Consider the following 21,798-nt stretch of genomic DNA (forward strand, 5'->3'; position numbering starts at 1 on the left):
GGGCCCCTGGTGGGATATAGTTACATTAGAAAACGATATAAAAATGAAACGCATACTCAGGGGACTCCGCCTGACAAAAGCACCTTCATTTGGTTTTGAAAATGGGGAGTTTGAAAAGGGATTGGTGCAAGATTCTAGACGATTGTTCGTTCAAATTAAATGGACTTAATTCAATTTAGACAAGAAGAAAAAAAGAAGATCAATATTGGGAAGTAAAGGACTTACAGGAAAAATTACAAACATGTACACGTATTGATAGCTTTAAGGAATTTGATACTAAATTAGCTACAAGGATCAACAACTTAGATAAAAATATCATTATCACCAAACAAAAACAAGTTTGAGAGAGACAAGACTGATTATGAACAGAAAAGTTTATTTGTGGCACAAACCAACATAACAAAAAACATGCTAATCGTTCTAAGAAACAAAACACATGGTCGACCACTTAATCTATCCTAAAAACAGCTCAACATAAAGATAGAAGTGATCAAGATGTGTCTGATCACGAGTCATCAACTTATAATGTCTCGTTTTCTGAGAACGAATCTAACCCATCATCTGGTGATGAGAACCGGCAGTCCAGATATTCCAGTTCCTAGCAGTCAAAAGACGATGTAGGACACGAAGGGGCAGGAGAAAGACAAAAAGGAGGCATGCCGGCCAAAAGACAGACACATTAAATATTGATCATATGAAAGTCTAAAACATTGTCTAAAACATTCTCTTACAGCTGCTGAGATTTCCATACTCCATCTTGGACCCTCTTTTGCTCCAGACCAGTGGTGCCCAAACTCCCTGCGCCCCCCTTACCTGCCTCCTTGGTCGTGCCCCCCCCCCTCGCCTCTAATGATGCATCAAATGATGCTGCGGGGTCATGTCACGTTACGTGACCTGCAGCGTCATTTGATGTCATGTCTCCATGGTAACGGGCGTCATCTGACGCCGTGTTGCCATGGAGATGCATGGACAAGAAGTCGTTAAGTAAATTTACAGAGTCCTCACCCTCTTAGCGCGGGGCCTCTAACCACCACGCGGCCCACGCCACCCCCCAATAAAGTCTTGCGCCCCCCAGGAGTTTGCGCACCTCTGCTCCAAACCATAAGTTTGATTTGTTTTCTACAATAGTGGATTTTCATAAGTTTATTCGTAAACGATTCTTAAAAAAGTCTTTTTTGTATAATAAATCTCAACATCCTAAAGATACCACTACCGTAGCTAACACGACCATCTCGATTTTTGACTTGGATATATCTTTACAATCTAGATACAGTTTTAAAGATCATTTTAATTTACAGGCTATTACTGATCTTTATAATGAAAATACTGATTACAATACCAGCTTAGAGTCGTTCTTATGAAAAAGAGATTCGGAACTTAAGAACAGGTCCACATTTAATCCTACTTTCATTAAGGGCCAAGCTATTCGTATGTCCCAACAATCAGTAGAAAGAGATACACCTCTATTTCATCATTTACCTAAAATACACAAGTCAGCCATTGCACCCCCCGGGTAGACCTATACTTTCCAGTATTGGGTCCCTTGGTGAGCACTTGTCTATTTATGTTGATCACTTTCTACAACCACTTGTCCGCATATTACCTTCCATTTTACTTGACACCATGCATGTTTTATCACTCTTTCACTTCATCTCTCCTCCTGCATCTCACTATGCCCTCCCTATTTCTTTTTCTGATTACTGTTTCCTCACTCCTTTGTGAGCATTTCGGTTCTCTACAACATCCACACTCCCCACTGCACCATTATTTATACACCTCTCCCAACAACTTCTTTACCCCTCAATAAAAAAAACACGCACACAAATCCTCTATTCACACCCTCTATCTACTCCTTCCTGCTGCTGGGGATCTTCCCTAAGCCTGAAGCCAGACATACACACCTGATCTCACTCATGCCTCCCTGTCATCTCTTCCCCTGTAAATGGTGTTAACCTTTTCATTTAACACTGACCTTCCTTAAATTTTACCCCACAAATCAAGCATCCCAATAGCCTGCCCTCATGGCTAATGTCACACACAGTCACTCCTACCACCCATTGTGACCAAGCACTGCCATCTAAAGCACTTACTCCCTCATCTGCTGTCTCTGTAAGTTTCCCATTAAACCCCTTAGATTGTAAGCTCTTCGGGGCAGGGATTTCCTTTCCTATTGTCTGATTTTGCTGCTCTTATTGTATAATTAGAATTCCCTGTACTGTATTCTTTGTGAAGCGCTGAGTACACTTTTGACGCTATATAAATAAAGACATACAATATGATTTATTTGGGTCACATTAGATGTGGCCTCATTATATACCATCATTTCACATACATATGGCCTTTCAGCCATTAGATATTATTTAGAACACACATCCACATTATCCCCAGCACATATCACTTTTTTGTTAGACAGCATTCATTTTCTCCTTCATCATAACTATTTGCAGTTTGGTGGTTTGTATTATCTCCAAACACGTGGGACCACGATGGGGACTTGCTTTATCCCATCCTACGCCAACCTGTTCATGGGTTGGTGGGAAATGTCCCACGTGTTTGGAGATAGGAATCCATTTTGTCACAATGGGGTGCTATACAAGCGCTACATTGATGACTTGCTCATTGTTTGGAGATGTTCCGTCCTGGATCTCATGCTTTTCTTTGATTATCTCGGCAACAATACACTTAACCTACAGTTTACACACATTCAGGTTTTTGGATCTCTGTTTATTTGTAGATTTGGATAAAAAAAAGTCTAATCGCAAAGACAATTCTCATAATGCATTGTTACATGCAAAGTGTTGTCACAGTCGATCCCTCTTCAAAGTTATACCGAGAGGACAACTTCTGTGTCTTTTCCGAAATTATTCCTCAATTGATGATTTCATAACTAGATATTGTGATTTAAAAGAACGTTTCTTACAAAGGGGCTACAACAGTCATGATTTGGATGAGGCTTTTGAGTATGCGTTGCCACAAAATAGGACGGATCTTATTACTATGAAAGACATCAATAAAAATGAAAATATTGGTATCAATACTCAATCACACACGGCTGTTAATGAACCACCTTATTTCATAACTCAACATAGTGGCCAAGCTACAGCCATATCGGCTATTATCAGAAAACATTGGTCAATTCTCTCTTTAGATCCTCATATACACGATCTGGTATCCAATGACCCTAAAATTGATTTTTTTCTAAATCTCAAACCTTGGGTAACCGTATTTCACCAAGCATGTTTCAAACATGCAATATGATCAGAAAGAAGGGATTTTTTCCATCACTTAGGGGTTCACATAAAATATGGACATTGTAATATATGTCCCTATATTCAGAAAACAACAACCTTTGAGAATAAAGACAACATTTACATATATGTCATCAAATCTTTTATTACATGCCAGACTAATCATGTTATCTACCTTCTCACACGTGATCGTCTTAAATAATATGTAGGATTAACCACAAGGTTATTAAAGGTGCGTATACAGGAACATGTTAAATTGATCTCTAATAAGGGTATCAAGCACCCAGTTTCTAAATACTTTCTGGAGTGTCAATCGGGTTCTCTTGGATCATTCAAATGTACAGTATAGCTTTGGAACATATTCCTGTTCCGAAGAGAGGTGGTAATCGGGCCAGGACGCTGCAACAGAGAGAGGCATTTTGGATCTTTACTCTGGGTACACTCCAACCCCATGGACTCAACTCAGAGTGGGATCTGGGGTGCTTCCTCTGATGCATCGTCACGCCTTATATTGTGCTACACTGTGTGCTTGTATGAATTAGCCTCTGTATTTATTCTGCGAGATCAATTGTGAGTTTAATTTATAATTCCTTGTTTAAGATTGCTATACATATCAGCATTCTCATTATATTAATATGAAGTTATACAAGATCCATCTCTCCTTTAAAATAGGTTGTGACATTATAGTGCGTCAGTTTGGATTACAGCCCTTAATGGGTTAATTATTACTCAGTTTTGGCAGTGTCTATTTCTGACTCCTAAGGGCTGTTATATAGTGCCGGGCGCACATGCGGAATTTTAGGTGGCTGACAGTCAGCCTTTCTATAATGGCGCCGCGCTCACGGCAGGGAGCGGGGAGCCGACAGACAGCGGCGAAGACGGGGAAATTCATCTTTTCGTGCCGCTACCGGCGCTGAATGTATGTATATATGTGTGTGTGTGTGTGTGTGTGTGTGTGTGTGTGTGTGTGTGTGTGTGTGTGTGTGTGTGTGTGTATATATGTATGCATGTGTATGTATGTATGTATGTATGTGTGTGTGTGTATATATGTATGTATGCATGTGTATGTATGTATGTATGTATGTGTGTGTGTATATATGTATGTATGTATGTATGTATGTGTGTGTGTGTGTGTGTGTGTGTGTGTGTATGCATGTGTGTGTATATGTATTTGTGTTTCTACACAAATGTAATAAATATTTTTTCTACCAATGTTTTTTTTTTAATAAATAATAAATTACACATACATACACACAAACACACACAAGCACACATAAACACACACAAGCACACAAACACTGTACCTTCACAGCTTCTATAGTATACATGCAAATTCGCATAGGCACGCGCGGCCATATGCTGTATAGAACGGCCCTAACTTGGATATATACCGGGATACATTGTACATAATCTTGGTTTAGATACTGTGTTTGTTTGCATAGACACTACTTTTAGGGTTCTCTCTGTACACACTACTTTTCTCTTAGAGATTAAATCTGTGCTATACTGATAGTGATTTGGTTGTTAGATATACTTTTTCATTATACTTCAAGCTCCATATGCACGTTTATTCCTTCCAATAAACATCTGTTTCAATTATGAAGCATTAAACCAGTCAAATAGCCAGAATAACGTGACGACGACGCCCGGCAAAATATAACTTTCGCCGGCGGCGATGGGTGACGTCACCCGTCGTGTCGCCGTCGAAGGCACTATAGGCACGGCCTTAGTCTGTGTGACAAAGAGGTCATTTGGTTGCATCTTTTGATCAAAACATGATTCAAGCCGCCAACCTCGTCAAGGTAGACTCTGTTTAGCAGGTAACTACACTGAATATATGCAATTTCTTATTGGTATTTGGTGTATACTGAGCGGTATAGCAAATGTCTCATACTGTAGTAAACTAAGAAAAAATGTAGCAGTTCCATAGATGCAGTTACCAAGACTGTGCTGTACAGCCATTTAAAAATAAACCCCCAAAGTACTATATATTTTGTTTTACATAAACGGGACCGGACTGATGGATTTGAAATGATGTACGTGGCTGGGATGAGAGAGGCGCAGGGCAAAGGCAACTTGTACAAGAACATGTTTTGGGGTTTTTTTGAGTGCTTGGGGGATTTGCAGTTGTGTAAATTGTCAAAGAAATGCGGCTTACACAAGAGTGTACGTGTCTCCGAAGAAATCGTTTGTTTAAACCAAATACACACAAACAAAAAATAGGGCCCCAATCCAGTCAACTGTTATTCCCATTCCTGTAATTCGGCTTTATACGATGTCCTCGTTATCAGGAACACCACAAGAATACAACCCTTCAGCAGACATCAACTTTAAGAAGCCCAACTTTAAGGAACAACAGATGTGGAGTGCCTGGGCTTATAAGGAAATTGTCCATCTGACCTTTCACCCCCCCTCCACCTCCCATATCTTTATTTGCTCTCTGATAAGCACAGGGTGGGCTCAGGGGGAAGAAGACACTTGATTGACAAACACTACCTCATTCAGGAGCCTTTAAACAAACCAAAAAATCCCAGATAAGCAAAAGAAGCCAAATCTTTCCTTTTTAGCATGGTTAGATTAGTTCAAGGAAACTAATAAGAGAAAATTGTATATTAAAAAAAAAACCACTTTTTTTTGTCTGGCTGCATAGGATTGCACCTTTGATCGTCTTTGCTCTACGTCTGGTTTGGAATCACTACACCTTTACAATGCAGAGATAGTAGGTACGTTTAAACCGAGGAGTTTGATTGGGTGACATGGCTTTCCTTACTTGGGTTTAAGAGATTCTGCACTTCCTAAGAGGATATTGCTGTTCGTGCTAATATAATGTAGGAATCAAAAGCGCTCTACAATCCATGTTTAAAATGCACAGGAAACCAACAATTGACACACTCAGCACAAGATCCACAAAGCTCTACTAAAGCAGCAGTCCAAGCTGCTGTTTTTTTCCCCCTTTAAAGCTGCAGTTCAGTCTTTTTTTTTTTTTTTACTTCAATAGTTTCATGTGGGCAATCCCTAATTACCTAAAGAACTGCATAGCTGCCGGTCAATTTGTTCTCTGTCTATTGATCGGCAAAGTTTGGCGACATCTTTAAATATGGGGAATGTAAATCGTTGCTATACTGTAGGAACAAGCATGCTTGTTAAAAAAAGAATACAAGAAAATTGGTCTTTCAAAGTTGTTGTTTTTTAAAACAGAAAATGCTAAAAGTATTTTTTCTTACTACAGAACTGATTTATTATTAAAAAAAACACATGCAGGATATTGACTGAACTGCAGCTTTAATATGTGCATCAATACAAATTACACACTGACAATTAGCTAAATTGCCAAGCAATCCGTTCTCCTGTGATCGATCGGCGAATATTTGGCTTGGGGGTTCACTAAATGGCTGTCAGTGCAGCAGAAGAGGACCCAAGATGCAAAGTTCTGAGGGGAAGATCATGTGACCAGGTAGTCACTAGATAAAATTGGTGCACTGCTAGAAAGAGGGCAGGGCTCAAAAGGGGGTGTGCCAGAGCCTGTTGCAGAAGAGGAAGGGGATGTGACTTTGTAAATGGTTGCCATAGAAACAAAAATGCTTGTTACATTATAATACATTAAAAAGGTCATTCAGATTTGTTTTTTTTTTAAATGCTACATGTATTTTCTCATAGTGCAGAACTGATTACAAAAAAAACAAAAAATAAATAAATAAAAAAAAACACATACACACAACAACCACAACAACATGTAGGATATTGCTTGTTCTGCAGTGTTAAAGGAGCAATCCATGCAGTTTTTGTGCTCCTGTTTTAATACAGGTTCAATGCTGGGGTTATCCAGTCCTCCGGGGACCCCCTGCTTCCAGAGATACTTACTTCCAAAAGGAGGTGCCAATATCACATCAGTTTAACGCCCCCTCGTCACATGGGCCAATAGGAAGCCGCACTGGATGACGTCACCGCTTCCTATTGGCCCGCAGGGCCCGGGAGCTTTGAAAAGCAGTCCTAATATGAACCCCGAAGTGGCTACCGGCCCCCACAACGGAGGTAAGAATCCCAGAAGCTGGGGGTCCGTTCCGGGGACCCCCTGCTTCAATCCTGTATTTAAATGTATTTTTTTTAAACACCTCTTAGGCTGGGGACATGGTACCACAGACCGTGCTGCTGAGCGTACAGAAGGCAATGTTCGCGTCCTTGCGGTGTGCGGACGCGGCCGACAAACGCACCCGTTTCAATCGGATGGCGTCACGGCTGCGCACGCCTCCTCTGCACAGGCGAAGGCGCTATGGACCTGGCCTTAGATTGCCTCCAAGTCAAAGCAGATAATGTGACGTCACCTATAATATGAAAAGACGTCAAAGCTAATTATATGCAAAAACAACAGCTGTTTTACATCTCATTAGCATATACTTAACATCACATTATTGTAGAATAATGGAGGTGTGCTCGTCCATTAACAAGACTTGTTTTTTTTTTTATGCTTTACAAGTTTACAAATCTCTTCAAAAAATTGAATTTTAAAATATGATTGTACAGCGCATACCACTCGTAAGCACATTCACCTGTCTCAGACAGGTCAACAAACTAGTCTTTCCCCCCACTAACTCTTAGCATACCATGCTTCCAATAACAGCCAGGGATTCTGGGTAATTACATGCAAATGAGCACTCAGTGTGTCACTTTTTTGCTTCTTGTCCATTTTAACATGGACCCCTATAAGATTTATGACTGCTGTAAATAAGATTGCAAATGCAACAAGGTCACCTTCACACCTCTGTATCGGGGCACTACAGTAGGTTACAGGGCCCATGTAACGTGTGCGATATATTTTGGAGTGCGGAAAATAGTTGTGAGTAGCTGTAGTTCTGAAAGGATCTGTCACATTCCAGGCCCCACAACATTCTAATTCATTTACCAGAAGCATTTGCCCTGGCCTGGACTAGTGTACAGTATACAGTATGTGTGGAGAAAGTAATTATTCTGCAAGACCTCCACAGATAACACCAGAATGCAACGCCTGTGTGTCATTGCAGACACGAAACAGGAAGGAAGCCAGTCCCAGATAACATTGTATCTTTTCCATTAGTAACACTGTCTACTGGCAAATCTACAGTAGGGTTTTGGTTTGGTTCATGGGACCTCAGGTTATTTGCTGAAAGGGCTCATTGTTACATACAGAAAAGAAAGCAGAGGATAAGTAGGCAATGAAAAAAACCAACAATACAATTCAGAAATGTGACGCCGCCTCATAAAAGTAAGAAGCTTTGCAGTCCGCGGCTGGCTCCTCTGCCACAGGAGGTTAAAAAAAATACTTGTTGACAAGACTAATATGCAATGACCCCTTTTGTTGTTAGAGATAACGTGGAAGTCTACAACCCCCAGTACATGTGGGGTGGGGGGGGGCGGGGTGAGTGAGGGGAGGCCTTCAGTCCCACGGCAGAGGGCAGATGCAAAAGTCAAAGGGGGGGGTGGCATGAGAGGGTCCTACAGCTGAGGAAAGATGGGGCCCAAGTAACGCACGAGGCCCCGGCAGCCAGGAGCAAACCAGTGGAGTTCCCACCCCCTTGAGCGGCTGATCTCCAAGTATCATCACGTGGGCTTTTTCAAATGCCATTGCACAGGCCACGGGTTGGCCACCCCTGTCCTAAATTATACACAAATTCTATCCAGTCATTTATACTACTGACATGGAAGCAGCAGTCCCCATTATTTTTAATGCACCTCAAGAGGGGTAGGCTTGGAAAAGGGGGGCGGGCGCACTGGAGCAGATCCTGGGACCCACCTTACTTTATTGGCCTTATCGGTGGGTGGAGCACTCTGGCAGGGTTATCAGCTCTCCTTTTGCTGTATTTTAATAAAAGCTGCGGTCATTGTACCTCCAGACGTGTGTGTGGGTGTGTGGGTGTTTTATTTGTGGGATGTTTTGGGGGAAAGGTTGTGGGGAGCAGCAAAGCAGGTTCCGAAGTCAAGCAACGCAATTATACCCAGAATCCCTGGTAGCAGTGGAAACATTGTATGCCAAGAGATAATGGAAGTTGCAGGCCTGTCTGAGACATATGTGCTCATTAAAATACCACTTATTTGCAGAGATCTTATACGAAAGTTTCTGACATCTCTAGTATAAAGAAAAGGCAATAAAAATAAAGGCAAAACTAAATTAAACGGACTTTACATAAAGACATCCCTGTGGTTTCAGAACAAATTACTTCATACCTCGGTGGCATCGTAAAACATTCAGGTATGTCTACATCCTGTCACAAAATCGTACAACACAACCATTGTTGGTGATGTGTTGCAAATTGCTTCCCCCCCAGTTCCCTGTTACTCCTTCCAGCTTATTGCAACATTTTAGCAAGTAAAGAAAGGGATAATTGTATAAAATATACAAAATGTTTAATAAATATGACACAAAATGAGCACACAGGGGAGGACAGCTGCAGGGGCCAGTCCCTCCATAGGCCATATACTGTAACACCCATGTGCCATTCTGCTGTGCCCCAAGTGTGCGGAGTCCCAGGGCCCTATCCTGTACAGCCCAACCTCTTGCAGAGTCCATCTGCATACTGGAATACTGGGCATAGGTCTTAATGGCCCTGCTTAACCCTTGCACCGACGGAAGACTGCTGGCTTTCGAGTCAAAATAACACTGCTGGCCCTGCTGCTTTAAAGAGCATCACAGGGAACTCGCTTTCAAACGATGCATATTGGGGGGTGGGTTTCAAACGATGCATATTGGGGGGTGGGGTGGACTGCCCCTTTAATGAGTGTGCCAGCCCAAGTGTGAGTAACGGTGTCTGGTTATGCTTTACAGTGATTTACAGGGAGGCATCCGATCATTAGTCAGAAACATTCTACAGCTCTGAGGGCACCACAAGCCGTCCCTCCAGGCCTCAAGTGATCTCAGGAACTGCGAATAGGTTATTACAACACAGGACAAGGCCAAAACCAACCAACAGCATGGAGCCCATGTCTCACCTCAGGCCAACGGTGCAGGATAAAGTTCCTGCTGCCAATGCAACATTAGAGATCTTAAGAGGGGTTAAAGCCAACAAGAAAACAACCTTTTAAAGTCATTTGGCTCCCCTAAAAGTAATCTATCTATGCTTATAGCAAATATTTGATTTTTTTTTCACTTTTCTTAGGGGGCCTCGGAGTGTTTGATAATCAAGGGATTTATTTACCCTTAGCCAATCCTGTCTTTACCAGAGAGCCGATAAAGGGGAAGGGGTGGGGGGCAACTGAGCTTTAGGCTGCGGCCAGGGTGAATGAGAGCCCGCTGGCGCACGAGCTCGGCGCTCATTTTGCTCCGCCGATTTGTGTCCTGTTTGCGCGTGCGGGGGGAGAGGGGGGGGTTTGTTGGGGGCACGGCCGCGACGGAGCAGGTTCGCCCTCATTGGGAGAACTGCTCACGTGACGCATCAGCGAGCAGCAATATCACATTTGACTGTCTCGGGAAGCAGCAAGCTCGCGTGCACGCACACGCGGCAAGCACATTCAGAGTTATCGCTCTGATCGCGCTAATCATGAGCGCTTCACTTCGACCTGGCTGCAGCCTGTGTACGCTCAACTTTAAGGTGTTGGATTTGGCTAACAAAAAAAGGCATCAGCCAAACCCCATAAGCATGTCACCATCATAAGTACACGGTGTCCTAGGAGGGTGTGGCCCTTTGAACGAAGAACCTCTCAACATGTGAATCCGAGCTTCAGAAGTTATAAGATGCAGTCCCACCTAAGAAAAGCCACCAACGCATTTCAAGGCAATGAGTTGCTTGCCCCCTTTGCCAGCAAAAGGGTTACAAATAAAATGTGTCCATTTCTCCTTACGGGTACCCAGGAGATGTCAACCTCCAAAGGACTGACTGACATCCGTGACCTGAGGGTTTTGGCGCATGGCTTTTTCATTGAAAAATAGCGATTGAAAAAAAATTCAATAATATTAAAATTTAAAATAAAAAAACCAGTGAGACTCCATTGAAGTCTTTGAGAAATTGATGCTCCAAAAAAAATACAAATCAGTGAGACTCAGAAAATCTCTGAAAGTTGACGTGTCTTGGAACCACATCTCAAAACTTAGAATGTCCTAAGAGGTTCTAGCTCCTGACAGAGGTCAAATGGATCAAAACAAGTCAGTTTTTCCAGATGTTGTACCAGTAAAAAAATTTAACATGTGGCTCTAATGGCGCCAAAGAAGTTAAAGAGCAGTAGGACATCTGGAAACAAGCAGGAGTTGTATATCTGCAAGACAGGGGGTGAAGCATTTAAAACAAGGACAAAAGCAGATGAACATGTTCCAGAGATGACCCCCTTACCACAGGAATGCTCCCTCCCCTGCAAGACAACCCTCACCAAAACACACAAACAAGGAAGAGACGAGGGAGAGGGTAGGAAATATGATGGAAATGTTCAAAAACTTCAAGGGCACAGGTACAGGATGGAAGCATTTTTCAGGGAGAGAGAGGAATAATGGAACAAGACTTCATACTCTGAAGGTGTGGGATGGTTACAGCAGCTATTTTTGTATGGGCAGCTCCTAAAATCCCAATAGTTGCATTAGAGGTGCATTTTGTCTGGCCCTTCAATATACGACAAATAATACATTATATATAGAGTACACACACACACACACACTACAGTACATCTTGAACAGAAGGCACACCTAATTCATAATAAATCAGATAATGACAAGTGCATGTAGCATAGAAGGTCAAAATAACATTTTGATTTCGCCAAAATCAATGGCTCTAAAAAGGACACAGAGCACATAAAAAAGGTCAGTGATTGAATATAGTGTATTATAAGACAAAATATCCAACGTTTCGGTCCTCTAGGAATCTTCCATAGAGGACGGAAACGGATATTTTGTGTCTTCTAACACGCCATCTTTAATCACTTTCCTTAGAGCCATTGATTTGGAGATGTATGTATTTATGTATGTATATTTATTATATACACACACACACACACACATACATACCACACACAGAGGAGTGAGGGAAGAGAAATAAATACATTTTTCAGTGGGAGGCGCTTACAGATGCTTGTTATTTTGCTGTGGATTAGGTACTGCTTAAAAAGCAAAATCTACAGCCCATTCCTTGATCTATTATTGGTGTTTTTGTAGTTTTCGGTTTTACGTTGTGCACTGGAACAGCTGAGAAACAGCACAGTTTCCCAGCTCCAGGTTTAACAAAACAATGGCTCTGTCATGTTTTTAATCACCCAAGACCCTTCACTTGCCACAAAATACTAGCAGAATGCTCAGAAGTGCAGCCACAACACATTCCCAAATGCGAGTTCCACACATGTAACATCTGTACAAAAAAAACCAACTGTACCGAGAGAGTGTGGAAATGACCACACGCAATGTCACTTCAATTCTAAAGGAGCTGATGCGATACACTGAAGCGGCCATTTTTCCCTCATTCATCGTCCGTGTCTGCGGATACAGAATGAGCCCATTCGCGACTTTTTTGTATTGTATATCTGACAAAATGGCTGTTCCCGGTCGAAAATTCCCTTGAGTCAATGGGAATTTTTGGCCGAAAAGTCTGGGTTTAATCATAGTGATGGATATTTAAATTTAAAAAAAAAAAATGATTTTAAAATCAGTTTAAAAAATAAAGTTTATCTGGACAATGCTTGTAAACACTTTAACCTAGAAGTTCATGTTTATTTCTGCTTTCACTTTCCGTTATCAATGTCCCTAAAAGAGATTGTCCGCCCTATCCAATAAAATCGGCCAAGATTCACTAAGCGGCCATGAGGGGTCTTGTAGAGCGGGAGAGGCGGGTGACGGGGCTGGCGGGTCCTTTCCGGTTGACGAGAGGCACGGCCAAAGCCAGGCAATGCAGGAGGGACCAGTGAGTGGACGATCACAAAAGTCAAGCCCCACTTCCGGTTAGGTCCAACTTCCAGAACCGGGTGCCGGCCCTCCCCCTCTGTCAAGGGCCATGTCTGCACCTGAAACGGCAAGAATCTTAGGGATTGTAGAGTGCCGGCGGTACGGCATTTCCAGTGATCGGTCCCGGAGTGATCACTTGACCTGACCAAGCCCCGGATGCTGGAGACAGATGTGTAAGTGGCTCCACTTCTGCTTTGTTTGGGCTGGCTAACCCCATCCCGGATCACCCGACAAGAAACTAGCAAGTGCCCGTAACACGTCATAAGGGCCACTGTGTGCGTGTGCCACACGTGTGCCAGGTACATCATTAGTGGACTGTAAAAGGTTAAAGATTTCTACACCATAACCAGTGGCGGATTTTAAATGTTGCCGCCTATAGGCACTTACCTTTGGACAGCATTCATTTTATTCAAATTGATTTGGACTTTTTATATTTTGAATTGTTCAATTATTACAATTGTGTTCATTTACAAAAATGTCTCTAAATATTCATAAGTTTCCCCGGCATGTTTTATTAATTTTAAGGAATGCATATTGTTCCTTTGCTTAAAAATAGATTTTTCAGTCGATTTTTTCTTTTTTTTTTGGTCCATCAGGCAGACTATTCCAAATGCCGTCGGGACCATGGGTTGGCCATTCCTGGTCTAAGTGCTTTTATATAGACCAGTGGCCAAGCCAGACCTCAGACCACCATTTACAAGGGATAGCTAGCTATCTGATCTTTGAATATGCCCCTAAACGATTGCGGGATGGGAAAATCATAACTTTAGAGTTCAATGAAGGAACGCATTCCATTATCGGTCGGTAATTTGACTGGCGTGTGTACAGTAGAGAGATTAGTCTGCAAAACGGAAATGTGATACAGTTTAGCATATGTTCTCAGCATCCCTTATTTACAAGGTGCGAACGTATTCCACACTGCAAAAACAGTTGCTGAGAAAAAGACAGAAACTTGCAAGTTGATGTGTACGTTGTAGAAACAATCCATGTCATGGAATACAACAGTTGTTAGTTGGAAATGGAAATAATTCTTTGCCTAAGAAACGCTCCTTGACCTGGAATACTCTTTGCATGTGTTTTGACGTGGTGGCGTAATGGGTAATGCACTATCCTCATGAGTTGGGGTTTGTGGTTCAAGTGCCACTTGAGAAATGTCTTTTCCCCTCTACTAGTTAGAGCAGCGGTGCAGAAACTGGGGGGCGCGCCCCCTAGGGGGGGTGGGATTTTCTAAGGGGGGGCGCGCGGTTGCAAAGCCCCCATGCTTTCCCCCAGGCATGTAAATTAAATGCCGGGGGAGGCGAGAGGCCTCTGCAACTTCACTTACCTGCTCTCAGCTGGCACTTCCCTGACGCGTCGCCAGGACAACGTGGTGTCAAAGACGCCGTGGGGTCAAATGGCAACGCGTCACATGACGTTGTGACGTCATATGATGCGTGGAGCCAAAGAGCAGGTATGGAGGGGGGGGGCATAGGCAAGGGGGAGCGCAAACTTAAAAATTTGCGCACCCCTGAATTAGAGGATGGATAGATCAAACAGTGGAGTTGGGTCAGCAATGCATGGCTCGTCTTGCAACTAAGAGGTCAAAATACAATAAATTAATAACAATTATTGGGCAGGTAACCCTATGGGGATAGAACATTCGGCAGAAAACCACATGATAAACTAGGGTTGAAGATTTCGGAGTGTTTATGGGTAATGAACAGACCAAGTGGGATACTTGGTCTTTACCATCAATGTCCGTTTCTCTGCGTTAAATAATAATCCATGATGTAAACCCCTTAAAATGCGTACCCACCAACTGCCATATTAGGAGGGACAATGCCTCCTAGAGGGTTTAATTTACGCTGACTGCAACCCTTTTGAGGTCTGTGTCTTCAACAAGAGTTTGCCCAGGCAAAGCCTCCCTCTCTCCCCTTAACTTTGACTCTCTGATAAGGACAGGGAGTGACAAAGAGATAGGATAGGATATACTTGATTGATAAAAAACTGCTCCATTCAGAGGATCCAAAGAAATAAAATTTGTAATTAATTTCAAAGGAAATGAAAACAGCCAAATGTTTGCTATTAGCATGGTTACATGTATGTAGGGAAGCCAACTAGTAGTTACATTATTTTGGTTTTCTGGACGGTTTTAAGTCTGCAACATGTCAATCAGTGTCCCTGTACCATGGGATAAAGCCTTGGTAAGACCCTGCATCCTCACCACTTCACATTTTTTGTGGCCTTGTTAAAATGCCTGACCTAAGCAGCTGGCACAGAGGGACAAGAGATGGTAGGATTTCCACCAGCTCGTGTTACTGCTCACAGGATTCCTGCAGTGGTTTTACCAAGTTAATGCATCAACACAGACCCACCTCATATCAGCAGTTCTGTCTGCCTAGGACAAAAGGGAACTAAGGACAGAGGCAGATTTAAAGTGGGACTCCATAAAACTGCTTGGATGTTTAGGAGGGGGGTACCCTCAGAGCTGATTCACGGACCCCGGTTCCCGAGATACTGGTTTTTGGTCACAGTCGTTATGAAAATGTATTATTTTCTTTCTTACGGCCGTAGTCCGTGCTTCTTTTTGGGAGGGGGGGTATTTATCATATTACCTGAACCCGGGAGGGGGCGGTGGGGTGGGTCTCCGAGATGATCCGCAGTGTCCTAACCTCTGGGGGGGTATCGTCCTGAGACACAGACAGTCTCCAATGCCAATAAAGAATGTAAGCGGTGGAAGCAAAACTTCAACAATAAATTCCACTGCACATTGTGCTTTCTATGGAATACATGAACATATATATTTGGCCGATGAGCACTATTTGGCGGTGGGATCAGAGCTTGCTTCAGCGGCCAATAGGAAGACGCAACATTATCGGGAGATGACGTTGCGACTTTCTATTGGTAACCCCGTGGCTATCTTTGTCAAATATCTCAAGAATTGGGAGTTTCCCCGAAGGTCAGAGGTGTGCAGGTTAGCTCTGGGGGACCTCCTGGTTCAGGTAAAGAAAAAAGGGAGAAAAACGTCCTCAACGTGAATCCATGGTTCCTGGCTGACACAATGTCTAATGCTGGGGGCAGAACTAACAAATGGAAGGTAACAAACACTGCGCCACCCAGTCCGATGGTAGGACGGATCTTTCAGCAGCCTCGTGGAGACACTCAGGATAAGACGTCACATCATAAAATGCCAACCACTCCGCGTTTCGCATCATTACGCTTCATCAGGGTGTTGTATATTGGGCATAATAGGAAGCCTTAAATAGAGGCTGGCTACGTAACACCACCTGTGAATACTCTAGTGATAGTTGGTCAAGGCAGAGACCACAGGGAAAGAATATAAAAGTTCCTAGTTTTATTCATTGCTGGTCCAAATTTTTGGTATATGTAATCACTTGTCCTTGAGGGTTACAATATGTTGAAAAAACCGTTACAGCTTTGAAAATACCCATGGGTTAACAGATCAATGACATTAAAAATACAAATCGTTTGATTAGTGAAGAGAAAAAAAGGACGTGGTTTAGCTCTACATTTCGCTGACCACCATGCAGGGATGCCAATTGGTTTACGCTTTAGAGCTCTAGAAGTTGTCCCTCAAGATCAGCGTTTGTTACCTTCCGTTTGGGAGTGTACAATGGTTGGCTTTACAAAAAAACGGAATACTAACCTGCAACCTCATTCACTCAGGCCGGGATGGACAAAAAAAAATTAGGAAACTTAGTAGCCAAATAGGATGTTCAGGAGCCAGTGTTTGGTTAAGTGCGCCGGGGGGGTGGGGGGGGCATTCCAGCAACCCCCTCCCGTTGGCAGCTCTATGTTAGTGACACACTGACCCAGACTCTCACACACAGACACATCCCCCATGGGCATTGAGAGCAGGGGCGGGACGAATACTGGAGCGCTGTGACTAGTTCCGCCCCCAGCCCTTGCGCCTCTGCTCCCCCCCCCCCATTAACTCCTCACTATTCCCCAAGCAGCACAACAGTGACTAACCCATCAATCACCGGGTCAGTCATCACTGTGCAGGCGCCAGAGGGGGGGAAGGGGGGATTTTAGGGGCCAGGCGACAAGGATTTTTCCATCACTGCTCTTAGGAGTCACATAAGTGTTTCTTTGCAAAATGAATGCAATTTACATCAAAAACTGCACTCATCCCATCAAAAACCTTATTGCTTTCAACTGGATTTTTTCATATTAAAGGAAATCTGCTCGTTACCCCTTGCCAAGCATTAAAGGGAAGAAACTTGTATATGGGAAAGAAAGGAAAACATTACACATTTTCCAGCTAAGGCTGAAATCAAATACAGAAGCAATCCCTTTAAATTAGTTTACTCAACAAGACATAACCTGTTAAATTAAAATCTATTCAGAAACATTAAAAGTACTTGTGTGTATTCAAACCCAGATTAGACCAAAATCTCTCGGATATTCCATGTTCTTTGCCCCACAAACACCAGCTTCCCTTCCCCCCCCTCCCCACACAAAACCATCTCACACACCCACCCCCCCAGACAAATCCCTCACTCATTCCTTTCCACCTTCTCGCACAACTCAAACATGTCAGCTGCTCAGCGGGTGCATCCTGTGCTGCCTGGAGATGAAGAGGCGTCTCTCCTCTACGCCATGCCGAGAGAGGCCAGGCGGATCTCAGTCCCTATATCTGGCAGCGCTCTATGTCCATACATTTCTTCCCCCTGGGGTCGGGCCAGCCCCGACAGAGAATCGCGGAACATCGCGCTTCCCCAGCACACTGGTTGAGAAACCCTGACCTACATATTGTAAATCCTTTCTTCCCTCTGCGCTGCTACACTACACCTGAAGAAGAGACCCGAGAGATTCTGAAAGCTTTGAACACCATCTATGAGGCTGTGTCATGCCGGTTCATTAAAAGATTTCACATCCTACCGTACAACAAATCTAGACGTTCAATAAACAATGCAATACCTGTTGCATTTCATATCAGCAGCTCTGTCTGATTGCATTTGGATTATTTTTTTTATTTTAGGGGACCCCCTTCCGACCAGAGATACTCACTAATTTAAGTTACCGGTGTCTGTGCTCCTTCCAAGGAAATTAAAAACGGCCGTCACATCTGGTCCCTGGGCCAATAGGAAGCCGCAGCATGCTTCCTATTGGAGGACCATTTAAGTGCCCGGTGAGAACGCCTGTACAGTAACCATCTTGGAACCAACTCCAAAAAGGACCCCCTGGTTCCAATGCTGGTCAAATAAAAATACTGATTATACTGTAGGCAGGATTGCTGCTTGAACAAGAACAAAGGGTAACTGAAGACTATATAGTGCAGGGGTGGCCAACTCCAGTCCTCAAGGGCCACCAACAGGTCAGGTTTTCAGGATATCCCTGCATCAGCACAAGTGGCTCAGTCAGCTGACTGAGCCAACTGTGCTTACGCAGGGATATCCTGAAAACTTGACCTGTGGGTGACCCTTGAGGACTGAACTAGCCACCCCTGATATAGTATACTGTGCAGGATCTGGTCACTGAAGGGGTTAAGAATGCAATATAAACCAGCTTTTACCAAGGGGTTCGGAGGACCACTAATTATTTATTTACAACCCTACCATTACACCTACGACAACTTTCCAAAAGAAAATTGATTTTTTTTTTCACTCACTCATTGTTTTAGATGATAAATGTTATAAATAACCTTGGTATAAAAGCACAGGCTCGTTGTTTAACCCGTTGAGCATTTCTTGGAAGTCAGCCACAGTACCACTGCTTTGTTTGTAAGGCACTTTAACCGCAGTCACACAAACCCCAGGACATGATCTTTCAAATACATTGGAAGCAGCTCACTGGTAATGTCACTGTCTTTGAAGTGGGTGAAACCAGTTCAAATCTCTCCTTGTGACCTTGGGAAAGTCGCCTTATCTCCTAGTGCCTCAGGCAGCAACGTTAGAGTGTAAGCTCTGCAGGGCAGGAAGTGCAAAAACCGCTCTGCGTACACTCGGTGCTATACAGCAGGGGTGCGCAAACTTTTTCATTTGCTGCCCGCTCTTACCCCACCCACCCCTTTTCTCCAGCATTTTCTGACATCATGTCGTGTAAACCCCCCCCCCCCCCCCCCCCGGCAGCGTCATTTGTGGCGCTGCGCCACCAGAGACAAGGTAAGTAACCGAGACCTCGCATGCGATCCCCGGCATTTTAATTTAAAATGCTTTGGGGAAGAGTGCGCCCCCCTCCTCCCCCAAAAATTTGGCACCCCCCAACGTATACAGTATGAGACAAAATTAACGCTCAGGTGATCCATCCTGATTTAAATGTGACTTTTAAAACACAACACCCAGATATCTGTGTATCGAAGTCTCACTATTGGCAACTGCACCAGATCTATTAACCCCTTAAGTGCCTGAGGGCCCTGGACTCCTGCCACGGCCCCTCCTGGTACTGGGGCTCACACGATCGCTTCCTCCTTTCGTTGGTGTGAAGGGGACGGTCCCCCCTTTTCCGTCTAGTTCACGGTCCAGATCGTGAACGCCCCCCCCTAGAAATTAAGCTTCCAAAGGCTGCCTTTCTATAGGGCGCTGAAAGGGTAAAGGGGGGGATGGGGCAGTTCGATTTTACTAAAGTATCTAGGCTGCAAAACTGGGGCCGAAACAGCGCAAAAGAATTTCTACCAGATTTAAATCAAAAAAGGAAAAACTCACTTTAGTATAATTTATAACGTCAACATATTCCGTGGCGCAGTACAATAGGGCTGGGGGGACGCAAACCAACAAAAACAAACAACATAAATTGTTACAATAGGGAAGGATGGCCCTGCCCCCAGGAGCTTACAATCTACAAGCTTTCAACGAGATGCCTTTTCCCCGGCGCACACAGCGCGCCGTTTCCCAGACTCGTTTTGGCAGCCGCAAGACTTTAATAAACAGCGGAGTTTTGTGAACCAAATTTTGCCCAACTGGGAGACCGAGAAAAAGACACGAGACCTAGTCCTTAGGGTCCTAGGAGGGACATGTATCAAGGCAGAAGTGGAGCGATTCTATAACCCCACCGTATACAAAGGAAAAGGTTCCATTGAAAGCAATAGGTTTTTTTTCTTTGATATTGTGCAGTTTTCTGCCCCAAAACTACTCCCAACTTTGCCGTGCTACATATAGACCCCTATGTATCACGGCAAAAAGTGGTACAATTCTGGGGCCCAACCATCTGCATCGTATTCATTTCCATGGGATTGGTTTTGTGAAACGCTGTTTTCTTTAGCACCGGAATAGATCCACGTTTGCAGCTGTGCCTACTTCAGACCTCCTAATGTTTCTCACACTGGGCTTAACACAGCAGCGAATGCAACCACATTTCAACCAGAGAATAAAGTTTCAAACTGACCTGGAGGGAAAGTTAAGATCCTATGGGATTCCTTTGCCTTGTCCTCTCAATCCGCTTTATTAAAATTGTATCTTGACCAGCTCCAAACAGCGTCTTTTTTTTTTGTTTTGTTGTAACAATCCCACAGATCTTCCAAAAGTTTCACTGGGATTTTTTTTACATCACATCCCCCTTTCCGGCTGGAGACAAGAAAAGAGGGAGGAGCAGGAGGGATAGAGGAGGGAGGTGATGGGGTCGGTTCTGCCTTTTAAAGGTGCAGTCGCTCTTGGCCGATAGAATGAAAGCACTCAAGCCTTTCCTTGTCCATAGTGAAAGCAAGCGAGAGTGCTACAGAGCCACAGTGCCACAGTGCTACAGTGCTACAGTGCTACAGTGCTACAGTGCTACAGTGCTACAGTGCTACTTTCCTCTCTGGCGATGTGTGGACTGTAGGTTTTTGGAAAGCGATCGCTCGGGGGCCATGATGTGTCATGAATGAGAACACACCTTTAGCAAATAAATAAAATGCATAATGCCATGCAATTTACAGAAGTATTCTGCAAACATATTTAAACACTACGCCATGCATGAAAACATGCCTTGTTAAAAATATTTTTTTATAAAATGTGATGCATTGAAATAAGCATTGTACAGTACAATTTTTTTTTTAAATTGACAATTATATACAAATAATGGACAACACATCAGAAATTTCTCTCCATAAATTATCATTGAGATTTCTGCCTGGGTATGAATTAAAGGTTCACGTTTATAAACCTCAGAAATCACATTTTTAATAGTTGAGTTGTCCATATTCTCACAGCAAACACAACTCCACTGACAAAATGTCACTTGAACAGCAGAATAAGCGTACTACATTTTCATTGGCTGTTAGCCGCTCACATGACCAGGCTGCAGTAGCAAACAAGTATGGCTGCGTCCTCGCTGCTGCTGACCGCGCTTTGCTTAAGTCTGACTGACCATGCTCACACAGCGTGCGTGCACCTGTGAGCGTGCACGTACGCTCACGGGCGCTGGCTGAAAAAAATTTCATTGACTTTGAGGCACGCTGAGGGGTCACATGACCTCCTCTGCCAATCAGCGGCTGTCACTGTTTAGGCAACGCCCCCTCCCCTCCGCTCATCGGAAAAGATGCAGGACAGTGCAGTGCTCATGTTGGAGAGTTAGTGACGTCACCACTCGCAAGCATGAGCGCAGTCCGCGGCACAGGGGACGCAGCCTTTGTCTCCTCTGCTTTTGGTATCCTTGTATCTCACGTGCATGTGCAAGTTCACGCTCACTATGGCCATGCGCTTTGGAATACACACAATTGTTTGTAGTGCGAGCTATGTAGCTCGC

General features: G+C 43.7%; 1 protein-coding gene across 5 annotated transcripts in view; it reads right to left on the reverse strand.

Moving 5' to 3' along the window:
- LOC142472285 (discoidin domain-containing receptor 2-like) overlaps positions 1-20,804 on the reverse strand; it is a 140,013-nt gene extending 119,209 nt beyond the window's left edge. For 2 of the 5 annotated variants that reach the window (XM_075579261.1, XM_075579260.1), the window contains exon 1: positions 20,461-20,804. The gene's annotated coding sequence lies outside the window, so the exon portion shown is untranslated. Of the gene's footprint in view, positions 1-18,147; positions 18,167-20,460 lie in introns of those variants that run through there. The other 3 variants (XM_075579257.1, XM_075579258.1, XM_075579259.1) reach the window with 2 other exon arrangements.
- Positions 20,805-21,798: the final 994 nt, after the last annotated feature.

The sequence above is a fragment of the Ascaphus truei genome, chromosome 21 (genome assembly GCF_040206685.1).
Source record: "Ascaphus truei isolate aAscTru1 chromosome 21, aAscTru1.hap1, whole genome shotgun sequence".
Classification (NCBI taxonomy): Eukaryota; Metazoa; Chordata; class Amphibia; order Anura; family Ascaphidae; genus Ascaphus; species Ascaphus truei.